This window comes from Desmodus rotundus, chromosome 2, assembly GCF_022682495.2.
Source record: "Desmodus rotundus isolate HL8 chromosome 2, HLdesRot8A.1, whole genome shotgun sequence".
NCBI lineage: Eukaryota > Metazoa > Chordata > Mammalia > Chiroptera > Phyllostomidae > Desmodus > Desmodus rotundus.
Window position 1 is genome coordinate 86,509,272 of NC_071388.1, and position 13,209 is coordinate 86,522,480.

The 13,209-nt window shown below is 37.8% G+C and overlaps 1 protein-coding gene across 1 annotated transcript in view; it reads right to left on the reverse strand.

Annotated features, from left to right (window-relative positions):
- Window positions 1–13,209, reverse strand: part of IFT57 (intraflagellar transport 57) — a 71,699-nt gene that overhangs the window by 29,288 nt on the left and 29,202 nt on the right. The window lies entirely within an intron of this gene.

The window sequence follows — 13,209 nt, forward strand, 5'->3', positions numbered from 1 at the left end:
TAAAAATATATAAATTAATGATTTAAAGGTAAAGCTTAATGCATTAACTTCAGTAGCAATTTTTCCATTTAGCTACCTTGATAAATTACAAGAAAATATACAGGAAAATATAAAATTTATTATTGTACAATAATACAGAAAAAGAAACCCAAGAGACATAAGCAGCCAAATTATATAGATTCTAATCTGAACAAACGCTCTACAAAAAGATGTTGTTGAGACCATCAGAGAAATCTGAATGTGGAAGAGTATAAGATGATATTAAGGAACTATTAATTTTATAGATATGATAATGACAAGGTGGTTATATTTTTAAAAAGCCCTTATAAATTAGAGATAAATGCTGAAATATTCCAGATGAACTGACATGATGTCTGAAACTTAACATTACGGGGCAAATAAAGGAGGGGGTGCTCTAGGGGAAACACAATTGTCAAGATGTTAGCCACTGAAACCAGGTACTGTTGCATAAGGGCTCATTATCATATTCTCTCTAATTTGGTACACGTTTAAAATATTCCATAATACAAAACTTAAAAATAAAAGACTATACACTGTATAAACAACCTCATGGTAAATTATATTCTCAATGTTAACTTACGTCACTAAAAGACATTTCTTAGATGAAAGCTCATTGACTAATCTCCCCAATCTAATCTAACACTAAGTACAAGAATAACCTTATATCGGCACTTGTATTTTAGAGGGGGCCTGAGGTCTTTAGGAGCTTTGAACTGACTCCCAATTGAGTCTCCAGGGCACTGCTGACATAAGAAATCCTCTCTCCCAACTCCTAGCTCACATTAGCAACTCCTAAATAGACTTAGAGCCTTTATATATTGCTTTTTGTTCAGAAACTCAGGGATCTTTATAGTTTAACCACACAATTAGAGGATGGATAACCAATACATGCTTTTATATTTTATAATATGTGGTCTGAATGTATTGTTACATCCTATTTAAACAACCAGAAGTATAAAAATATATAAGCGTTAATTTAAGAGAAGTAAAATGTGGAAACTCTAAATAAAAATGTTCAAGATGCTCTTTTAAACATTCCAGCACTCCTTTGAATACAGAAACATCGTATTCTTTTGAGTACTTAGAATGTTATGTGCTTCCCTATAAATTGAATTCAGGGTAGCATAAGAATACCACAGCTAGGAAGGGACGGCAGCATTCACAAAGTAGACATGTGTGAAGTTATATGAATATATGTGATGGCAGGAAAAGAGATACTGGGTCTTCCAGTTAAAACCTAGAGCCATGGCAAAAGTTCTTCGTCATGCAACTTCACATGGACACCCTTAACATGCATATACTTGGAGTAGCCAGGTAATGCAACTTATGGCACATCCCATTACTTGTTCTGGCTCTAGGAAGCCCAACTGTGACTGACTCACTTTCCACGACAAACAAGGAAGACTTACGGGGTTGAGAGTGGGAGCACTGCTAGTGGTATGTGAGCCCTGACATTTGGGGCATGTGGGTGGTATATCCACGGGTTTGTTCCTGCAGGGTAATGGGCCCCTGTATCCCAATCCCACAGAGCCAGGCAGAGCTGGGGGGACATATCCTCTGAGCAGCAGTTCTGTATGAATCTTAACAGAATGTAGATGTGCTGGTCACTGATTTAAAAATAAGTTTGATTTATGGAACCAATGTTTGGGTGACTTGAAGCTGGATGCTACTGATTAATTCCCTGAGCCAATACTCACAATCCCGTCCCCTCATTCCCACTCCTCCTTCTATCATTCCTTACAGGAGGGTGGAGTCGCAATCCCCAAATCAGGCCAGAGAGGGTACCCATGCACATTCTCACTTTCTTCAGGCCTGAACATAGAGTTGTTCAAGTTGAACAAAACATACCCAAAACTTTTACTCAAAGAAGGGCACATTTCTCTAACTTTCTCAAATGCAGATGGGTTAGCAGTGGCCCTGTTTGAATCAGCTCAGACTCATAATCTAAGAGTAGGGTACATGGAGATCAAACACTCCATTAAGATATTTCAGTGCATAAGCTATTTGTTTTTATATAGGGCCCTTTAGTAAGTTGCATTTACCCTTCTTAGCTTATTATTTGGGTCCCTTAAGCAATGATTTGCTAACTGCTATTCCTAATGTTCTAAAATGTTTTAATGCCCAAAAGTTTTCACTTACTCCTGGGCCATAGTCAGTATACTGGGGGAAATGGCCCAGTTACTAAAGAAAGAAAAGGCAAAAAGAGAACATTAGGCTTGATAGAGCAGGATTAGCTCATTCAAACTATATAGTCTCTTTCTACTTCCATGTTTACACATATATTTCATAACCTCAGTCCTCACTCAAAATTTCCAAAGGCCCAATAAGTGGATAAATTAACTGAGCGGGCTCTATGCACAAAGTATAAATCATTTTAAAACTATATACCATGTCTTGGTTACAGTACTTTGTGAAAAACTTTCCTTTCCCATTGTTTCTCTATTTAACAAATGGTATTTTATGTAGAGCTATTAGTAAAAGAGAAGTAAACTGTTGTTTCCATTTAATCAAAATTCTCTATCATCGTGACAAAGTTCCTCTCTGACAACATTAACTAAGATGAAGCAGAGCTCTTGGGAAATTGCGTTTTTCAGTCAATGCTGCTGAAAAAACAATTAGAAGCTCAATAATACACAGGCTATCCAGAAGTCTCATTTATAATTAATTAATTTACCAATAAGCCATTTGTTAAGCTTCCATAAGATGTGAGGTGAGGATCCAGGTATTGTGCTCAGTGTGGAAAGATAAAAGGATTTAATCCATGTCTGCAAAGAGTTTACAGGCCATTAGGAAGAGACTGAGGCTAGTTAATGGGGGTAAAAATTGGTCCTAAGAAAAGAGACTCGTGAGAACGGACCCTGACATTGCCAAAGGAAGAACAAAAGGTAACAGTCTAACCATTCCATAACAATCCTGGACATCATGGAGGGACGTACCACGAAAGCCGGTTCAAGGACCAAACACGTAGTGTTAATAGTCTGCTCAGAATTCTTTCCAGTACGTAATCTCCCCTTTTCCCAGGTAATATTAATGGGATGATTGAGCATCTGAAGAAATACTATGTTCTGGGTCTGTGTGTGTGTGTGAATGTGCAAATGAAAGTATTTCCCAAACTTGTCTAATTATGAATACCCTACAATACTTCCCTTGATCACTGAGAAGCACCTTGTCTAGAAAAGGGAACATGTATGGCTGCATAGACAAATCCAAGACTGAAGCTCAAAGGCTCAGGCATCCATGAGAAGACATTCGCTTGGACATGAAGACCCGAAATCGAAAGTTAAAGAGAGATCACAAGTTCAGGTGGTAGCCTGGTCAGTAGAACCTAGATCACAACATCCAGGGCAGAAACTGAACTCACAGACTTAAAGTGAAAATGGGATATGAAGGGAGGGCCAGAAGATCCCAGTACTAAACCAGTAATGAAGCAAGCCAAGTGGAGATGCTTGTTTTCAACTACCAAGCCAATCCCTGTCTCTTGGGAGGATGAGGCACCACTGTCAGACTGGATACTGGACACTGGTAAAGGCTGACATTTACTGACCATAATACAACCTTTTTTTGATGTCTCTTACTGTACCATTCTGAAATATAATGACATCCTCAGAGCTGAGAAATCTGAGTATGACTGATCTCACACTAAGTGACACCAGATGGCTATAACTTTTTCCATTTTTGTTTGCTTTTAAAGTGTTCTAGTAGCTTTTCTTGTTATCAAGATGCCAAGGGATCACCTTTGGATGTTTCCTTGCTTGCCTGCAGAGTGACTCTTCCTCCTCCTAAAGAGCTGTGGGTTTAGAAACCTAATACCCAGGCTTGTTAGAATTTAGGTAAAGTAAGAATCCAGGGAAGAATACAGGAGGCAAAAAGTGAGAGCACTGGGAGGCAGAGGGTGTGAGGTTGAGACTCTTCATAAACATTTTAAAAAATGGAAGTGCTTATACATATTTTGGTTGCTCACAGGCATTGTTTTTTAATCTTTCCTCATTTGATGCTTTGTTCAAGATAGGCTAAATGGCCAAAAAGCTAAGCAGTAAATATAATACAGATGGTACTACCTTAATCAACAGGCGTTTCTCCTAAGGGTATCTAGTATTCCTCTTTCTTTACTATCTATCAATAAACAAAAAACTAAATAGAGGGATAAATAATAAGTTGTTTTAATCAAGGAGAGTGTTCCCTCAAAATTCAATGACTTTAACAAATCATAGTTAAGGCAGAGAGTTAAATCCTTTCATGTCCCTACAAGTCAATTCTACTTCATGATTAAAGGCGTGTAACTCATGAGTGTGATTCATTCAATCTTTCCAAATTAGGTTTTACATGATTTAACACATTACTATAAAGAAAAATGTTTAATACCATAAAGAAAGTATTTTCACATTTGTTCTGAATAACTAAATTAAGCCCTGGCTATAATCTACCAAAAGAAATAGACCCCCCAAAACCAGCATTTATTTATGAAAAAGTGTGTATTTATTCTTACATGTTTAAACTTCAGTCACCTTCAAAGTACTCTCCATTTGATGCAATACACCTATCAAGACGTTTTTTTCCACTGCTCAAAACAGTTTTTTGAACTCGCCAATTTTGATGCCTTTTAGTGCTTCTGCTGTTTTTTTTGTTTCACCTCTTCCTTATCAGCAAAACATTTCTCTTTGAGGGCTTTTTTCATCCGGAGAAAGAAAGAAAGAAACAAACAAACAAAAAGTCGCTGGCGGTGAGATTGATTGAATAGGGAGTGTGGGGTATGGGGGTCATGATGTTTTTTGGTCAAAAACTACTGAATACTCAGCCCCATGTGGGCAGGTGTGCTTGTAAATCACCCATCATGAAATGGAAAAACACACTGAGTCTTCAGCCCTGGCTGCTGTGGTTCAGTGGATTGAGTGCTGGCCTGTGAACTATAGGATTAGTGGTTCGATTCCCAGTCAGGACACATGCCTGGATTGCAGCCCAATAGGCAGCAGCTAAGAGGCAACCAAACACTGATATTTCTCTCCCTTTCTTTCTCCCTCCCTTCCTCTCTAAAAATAAATTTAAAAAATCTTAAAAAAGAAATACCTGAAGCCCAACACACACTCTCACAACGCCAGCTGGTACACTGATACAGATGGGTTCCTAGAACATTCACCTAGCAGGGGAAACCTGTTGTACAACAAAGGACCCACCCTCCAGAAGATAATTCTGTTTTTTGGGGGGTCCCTCCTTGTATGAAGTTCATAAAAGTTTTTTTAAGTTCAATTTTAAGATTATCAAAAAATTTTATCCTGACTTATAATGTGAACTAAGAGTTGCATAAATTATGCTCCTACACATTTTTTAAAAAGTAAAAAGAAAGCTCCCCAAGTACACACAAAATTAATTTTCCAGTAATTATTTTTGAATGAGAATTTCAAATGATTGTTGAATGAGAGTCCACCTTCCAGTATTATTTCTGTTCAATATATCAGACACCTAACTTCGCTACTGCTTTAGCTACTTTAATGCACATTCTCTGGTAAGGTAAAATCGTCTCTGAATCTTTACTGTTCTCAAAATAAAACCAAAAGAAAGTACTCTAAGAAGTATATATGGAGAAACTACTATAGACATTATCTTGATGATGCAGATTATGCAAAATAAGTTTAATCTTTATGGCCTGACTTTCTATAAAACTTCTTTTCTTTGAGATGGCAACTTCTTGAATATATCAGTACCCAAATACCTTTGAAGAGCTCAATTCATATACCTTCTGAAAGGGGCATGAAAGTCCAATTAACTGTCAAGATTGAATACGTAGTCCCAAGACTCAAGGAAAAGGGAACTAAATTGGATTGAAAATCACCACATTATGGTGTAAATGGTAAGAGGTGAGTCCCATCTCTGCTCAAACCCCACCTCCGTCACTTATTAGCCATTGGTCAAATTACTTAACCTCTCTAAATCTCAGGGTTCTTGTCTGTAAAATGGGAATAATGACAGTTACCTCCTCTGGAACAGTTGCTCTGAGGATTAAGTTAGATGATGCATTTAAAAGACTTGCCCAGTGCCTAATACAAAGCTAGCTCCCCATATATCACAGCAGTTATTCTTATCATTATACGCCAAGCATGGGTTAGATGCACAATAACAACACCCTATGGTGTTATTATTCCCAGGGTGTCTTATTCCCATTTTTGCAAATGAGTAAAGTGAGCTAAAGAGCAGTTAGGGAATTTCCCCAATGTCACATCATTAGTAAGTGTCAGGGCCTAGACAATGTTACTCTAGAGCACAAACTCTGAAACATCTTATTATATGCCTACTGATCCTTTGTCCTACAGGTTACAACTATATTCCCGTCGTTTATTACTTATCTTTTAACTTTATGGTGTTCCTCACCCCAACTCACCCCTATGTACATAAGGTTTTAATTTTTATGTTATTCAGATTTATCAGAATTTTTCTTTTATGGTGTTCAGTTTTCGTGCCATGCTTTATCATGCCTATTTCAACCCATGAATGTAACACTTATCACTCATGTTTTTGTTTCTGTGTCCCATCATTCTTTAATTTGTTGACCCATGGGGGTTTTATTTGTGTGTAAGATATGAAGGAGGAGTCCACCTTTTTTCTCCAAATGAATAGCTTGTTATCCTCTCACCATTTAATAGTTCAGTTTTCCCCACTGATTTGCATTACTTCATATATTAATATCACTACATATTTGGATTATTTTATGAACTCTGCATTACTTCATTAATTTATTTTTAATTTTTTCAGACTTACACAAAAATTACACAAATAGCACAAAAAATCTCATATATCCTTCATCAGATTCACCAAATATTAGCATCTTACATAACCTCAGAGCAATTATGCATAAAGGGATATAATGTTCATATCTGGATGCTGCGATTAGAAGAAGTTTTCACATCTCTCTTTGTACTTTTTTCAATAAAAGCAGCTAATATTATAAGTTTGATTCACTTCTAAAAACTGGAGGGTACAGGAGGCAAATGCTCTAGGTGTCTGAGTAAGAGACAGAAGTATGTTGTAATGGCAATGTGAGGTTTCAGTTCAACCTCACAGAAGTTCATGGAATAGAAATAACCAGAAAAGAGACAAGCCAGGAATTTATAGGCAGGAAAACCTCATAAGCAAAAACACTGAAATAGGTATAAGCATGCTTTGTGAAGATCACAAAGAGACCAGGGTTTAGAAAGGCGAATACAGGGGAACAAACAAACAAAAAAAGAGTTGAATAGGTTGCAAAGTGCCTTAACAGCCAGGCTAAGGAATGTGAAGATTGTCCTCTAAGCCAGAGGGGAGGCAGAGAAGAGTCACAAGCAAGGTACAATTACTTTGTTATCTAACAGAACTTTATTTAGTGCCTACTATATGCCAGGTACTGTTTTGGTGTAGGAAGAGGGAATAAGATGATAAAAATCCTTATAAAAGAACATTCTAGTGAAGTTTTATAGAGATTTGTGGGTCATAGAATTAAATGGGGTTGGATGATAAAGTAAGACATCACTTAAGAGGCAGAATTTGAGCTAAACCTTGAGCATTATAAGTCAGGTAGAAAGATGACGGCAAGGCATTCTAGATTAAGAGACAAAGGAAAAGAGGACGATAGAATGGAAGCAGATGTGGTCATGAGGTATTTGGAAACTATGAGAGGACCTGTTTACGTGGAATAAAGTTATACCAGTGGAAAACCATAAGGTTGTCTATGTGAACAGTTATCCAATTGCAAAGGATCTTGAAAGCCAGACCCAAAATTTACTGTTTTATAATTTATCTAAATGAACCTATAGGCATTGAAAAGCTATCAAAAGTTACTAAAGTCAGAATGACCTGATAAAAGTCATGTTTTGGTAAGACAAAGGAGTATAGTAAAACTATTTTTAAAAAGGGTGGGGGTGGGGTTAAAGGATAAGGACCAAAGACCATTTAGGACATTATTGTTACACAGTCCAGACAGAGATGAAAAGGGCCTGACTTTGACAGACAGCTGAAGGGCTGGGTATGAGAGGTATTGTAAAGGCTGCATCCACAGGTCTCAGTGACTAACTAGATATCCTGGATAAAAATGAATCATCCATCAGGCACATATTCAAACTGACACTGATTATGGTGGCAATGGGTATGCATGAGCTTCAAGATTATAGGTTTATAAAGAACTGGAAAAAAGCACATAGTATGGGTACCCATCTAACAAATTACATAAGAAATATCTGCTATGTTGATTCAGGAAATATAACCTATCTATTTACAAAATGGTACCTCTTACATAATTGCCAGAAAAAATCATTATATCACTTTTCTTCAAAATACCCTTAGTTATTTCTGTAGGAGAGACCTTATGTGACAGCAGATTTACTCTAGTGGGCCTTCAATAACAATCCATGCTGCAGATTATGAAATAAAACCCTGATATCACCAGGGCTTCCTAATTGACATCAAAGCTTCTTATTCAAAAATACTCATGGCAACCTAGAAACTGGTAAGTATTGAGAGATGGGGGCTTCTTTATTCTGTTCTGCTATATAGCACATAATAATGTAACTAATCCCAATCTCCACGAATGGTGAAAAATTTTTAAGAAATGCATCAAGGGCATAATCTATGCCAGCATCATGCTAGGTACTGTGCACAAGTTGTTATGGTAACCTCAAAACAACCCTGGGAAGAATTGTCCCCATTTTACAGAGAAGAAAGCAGAGTCGGAGAGGTTAATTTGCTATTGTCATGTGGCTACAGTTGTGCAGTCTGGATTTTACCTATGGCTGCTATTTCAGCCACAGCATCTATTTTGAAGTTATGGACTCAGATTTGGAAGGGACCTTGAAAAGTCCTTGTCCTACTTCTTGATAGGCTCACAATAATACCAGGATGAAAATAAGGATCTATCTTATTTCAAGTGTAGGTTTAAAACTACACAAAGATCAAGCAAAATTCTCTTTAACACCCAGCAAGAACTGCTGTTTGAGCCTCCTCTGTGCAGGAAGTAGTACAGCTTTTTTCTCTAACCTACATTTCCTATTCACCTCCAGATATAAAACTGATAGGGTGGTGCAGGTTAATTACCAGAAAAATAAAAGCATTTACTCAGTCATAATGTGTTCCACCACACTTAAACATGTAGTGTTTTCATTGTTTCTCTTGTGAAATAATAGACTTTTCATAGTCCTAATACAGAAAGTAGGACTAACATTCAAATGTTTTAGGAAAGAAGAAGAAAAAACATTTTCCTCAAGCAGGAATCAGAACCAGTGGTAACATGAGGCAAGTTATATTGTAGAACAGTATTTTCCCCCTATATTACTCTGAAAGGACGTTTTGTTGAGAACTGTAAATAATATGTAAAATGAAGAAAATTTAAAGTATTTAAGATATTGACCCAAGTAGATCCATCTTCTTCCCCCTTTTGATGACAATATTGCAGACTTGCCATGATGACACCTTCTATTCTACACCCAGGTTTTTACTTCCTTACAGCTTTTGCTTTTTAAGCTAAAAATTCTCCCATTCTTGGTATGATACATTTTTTGGTAAGTAATTAAAAACCGATTGTGTTCAAACCTGTTGAGATAGTTGGTTTTATGCTGTCTAACTCAGGAGTTGGTTTCTAAAACCTCAAATTTAGCACCTCAAGGAAGAATGGTATCTATGGCATGCTTAAAAAATGTTTTGAAATGAAGTGATGGGCATTTAAAAATAGAATTCAGGGAGCGCACAGCTTCCCTCCCATCTTTTTTCACTGGGGGAGGAGAATGACGCATCTGTGTTATGCTGCCAGAACACTCTTGCTGTGATTCTACTGAGCTTCAGAACGGAGGGGAGCTACAAAGACCACTCATAATCACAGCATTGCTTCCACAAACATGCAGGCAGTTTCCAGAAGACATACTCAAGTTAGAAACAGAAATGACGAGAACACCCCCTAACACCTTGCCACCAGGGCCTCCCTTCCCTACCCCCACCCCTTACATCTCTGAATATTCCACGGCACCCTCCCTACTCATCGGGGGCCCCGCCCGACTGTCAGAGCTTTAATACAGCACCAGGGCCCGCCCCCAGGGTCACTCTGAGGGAGGCTTTGGCTAAATTTCACACTTTAAAAACATCCAGGAATCAGAGGAACAGAGAGAATGTAAAACTTTGTCGGCTAGCCTTAAAGCCTTATATCCATCCATAATTTTTTTCCTTCTAAGAAAAGCTGTATCAAAATTTGAATAACTAACCCGAAATGAAATTTGGAACATAAAACAATTCCTTACTAATTGTAGGAATTATCTTCTTGAAAATTAGATTTGGTAAAACCATAATTGGGATAAGAGAGTTGGAGGGCGAAAGCATGCAGTAAGAACAGCTTTAAATATACAGGGTGGGGCAAAAGTAGGTTTACAGTTGTGAGTACACAAAACATAGAGTTTATTCTTGTATTATTATTTACTAATTATTGTATTACTTTCCATACAAAAAACTGTAAACCTACTTTTGCCCAACCTTGTATTTTTTAAACTTAAAAGTAAATAAATGTTCTGAAAACCACCTGCTTCCAAAACAAACCAATTTCATCACTGTAAGCATTCACCATTGATGGAAGGAACTACTTTCTTAGGACAGTTTCCAACGTTCACGAAACATTGCTGCTGTGTCAAGATCCAGTTAGGGAGACATTACAAAGTTTAGCCCCATGGCCACATACTCCCTTTAAAATTCCTCAGATTAGCAGTTACGGGCTTTAAATATGCTGTGGAAGTCAGGAAGATAGACCACCAGGTCACCTGTCAAGGAAGCACTTGCTGCTCAGCTGCAGGAAAGGTGGCCAGCAAAGAGCTTCTTGCTGTGAACTCCCTCCAGCTCTGCCTCACCTGCAGACAGCCCCCTCGCCCAGTGCTATGTCCTTCCCAGAGCAGCCTGCGCTGAGCCAAGAAGGCAACGCTTGCTCCAGAGTTCCTTACCAGGTTGGCCTAGCTTTGTCAGGCCTAAATCACAGCCAGACTTCTCCCTTGGCCCAATGCCGCCGCCTTCCTGCTTCCTATCACAGTAAACATCTCACACCCCAACTCTGTCTCAGTGTCTACTTCCAGAGAACACAGTCTGCAACACGTCTTTTTCATTTACATTCTCTTTTGCTCCATCTTCCACAGATCTCAGAAAAATGCCTGTGTATACGCATTTTTTGGAATTACCTCGATACTTAAAAGCATACTTTTCAGGGTCTAGACTTCACTTTAATGAAAGAAAGGAATGTAAGTAGATTTTCTTACAATTATTGTTAAGAGGTTTCTTTTTTCCATGAAGATTAAACTATAGCTTGCCTATAAAATTATAAATATAAAATAGCGTTCATGCATATATGTATTCATCCAATATTTTTCAAATTGAGCACTTTCTAAACACCAGGCACAGGTGAGAAAAGGCAGTGCAAAAGCTGCCGTTCTTAAGCAGTTTGCATTCTAATGATTTAGATAGACAATAAACAAATCAGAAATTAATACAACGCCAGGGTCTGTGAAGAAAAATAAAGCAGGGTGAGGGACTAGAGAATGACTGGAGCAGCGTCTATTATTTCAAAACCACAGGTGGAGAGGGACTACTGTAATCCATACACTGCTGGGCTGGCATAGTCACACACACGAGTACATTTAGTACATCAATTTCCTAGATAGTACACATCATTCCTGTTCTAGTGAAGACTTCATCACATTCAACTTTACTAAAATAATATTTCTTCTGCATTGTGAGTCCACCTGCTGCATGTAACATAAAATCTGAGATACATGTTACTAACCTAATAACAATTCTGTCTTGGAGAAAGAGCAGCCTTAGCCATCACAAGCTAGGGTCAGATACAGCTGTCTCAGGCAGATGGCTTTATGGGCAACATCAAAAGCTTGCCAAACTTTTTAAAATATGAAGGAGTTTTCTGTCTCATTAGTATTTCATGGCTGACCACTCACAAACACCTGGTGTTCAGACTTTCTCTTGTGAAAATGCAACCATACATAGTCTTAGTGAAAGGGTGTACGTTTTATGATCTTTATCCAAAGGATCTGATACATAGATAATTAATTTTAAAAGGTTCAGGTAGGGGGAAAACCCTTCCTTATGTAGCTTAATTGAAGTGAAAAATTGATATCAGGACTAACAGGGACTTAAGAGTAGTGGTAGAGGCAAATTAAATTACTTTGTTCCCTACACTCAAAACTACTTGGTCCAAAGGGAATCCCAGGTAGCCTTTACATCATCAATATAAGAATGAATAACACAAATAACAGTTTCTTTCTGAGAATAACTGTGTATGCATCTCTGCTTTTCTTTTCTTCCCCATACTTTAGGAGAACTTTGTCATCATCATCTTCAACACACGCAGGAACACCAAGTGCCACTATGTCCTTGCTTAAGACAGGAATCAAACCATACTTACTCTGTCGAACTCTTGTTATGATGTAAAGGGGAAAAAAAATAGACTTGAGAGTTCGAAGAAAATGAGTTCAAATTTAGCTTCTATAATTTGTTAGCTTTTTAAAAGATTAACTATCCTAAGGATATAAATTTCAGTTTTTGTATATGTGAAATGGAGATAACATCTATCCAATTACCCTACAAGGTCAGTGAAGTATGTGTTTTAAAGTACTTTGAATGACTCGTAAGATAGCAGCCAAGTAGTCGGAAGCTGAGCCCACTTGCTTGTGCCCCCAGCACAAATTTTTGGCTGATCTTCCAAAAAGTGACCCGAACAATCAATAGCATCTCAGCTGATATAAATTTTTGAAGCCAAGGAGTACAGAGGATGCTGTGCACCATCTGCACCTCTACAACAGTATACAAGAGGTTGTGGGTGGTGTGACTCTCAGTCAGGCAGCCATAGGGAACAACCCATCAAAGAATGATGGAACAAAAACCAAAACCCATTTACAACAAGACAGCCCACAAAAACGGCATAAAGGGCATCCCAAGAGAATCCAACTCAGGAGATTAAGGAGACTGTACCACTGAGTGCCACAGAAGGCTATACCATGAAGACAAGGAATCAGAGCAGATCAATCTAATATGCAGACACAAAAAGTCACCTAAAATAGGGAGACAAAGAAACCACCCCCAATTGAAAGAAAAGGAGGAGTATCCCAAAAGAGTGCTAAATGAAATTGAGGCAAGCAATCTATCAGGCATAGAGTTCAAAATAATGGTTATAAGGATGCTCAAGAAACT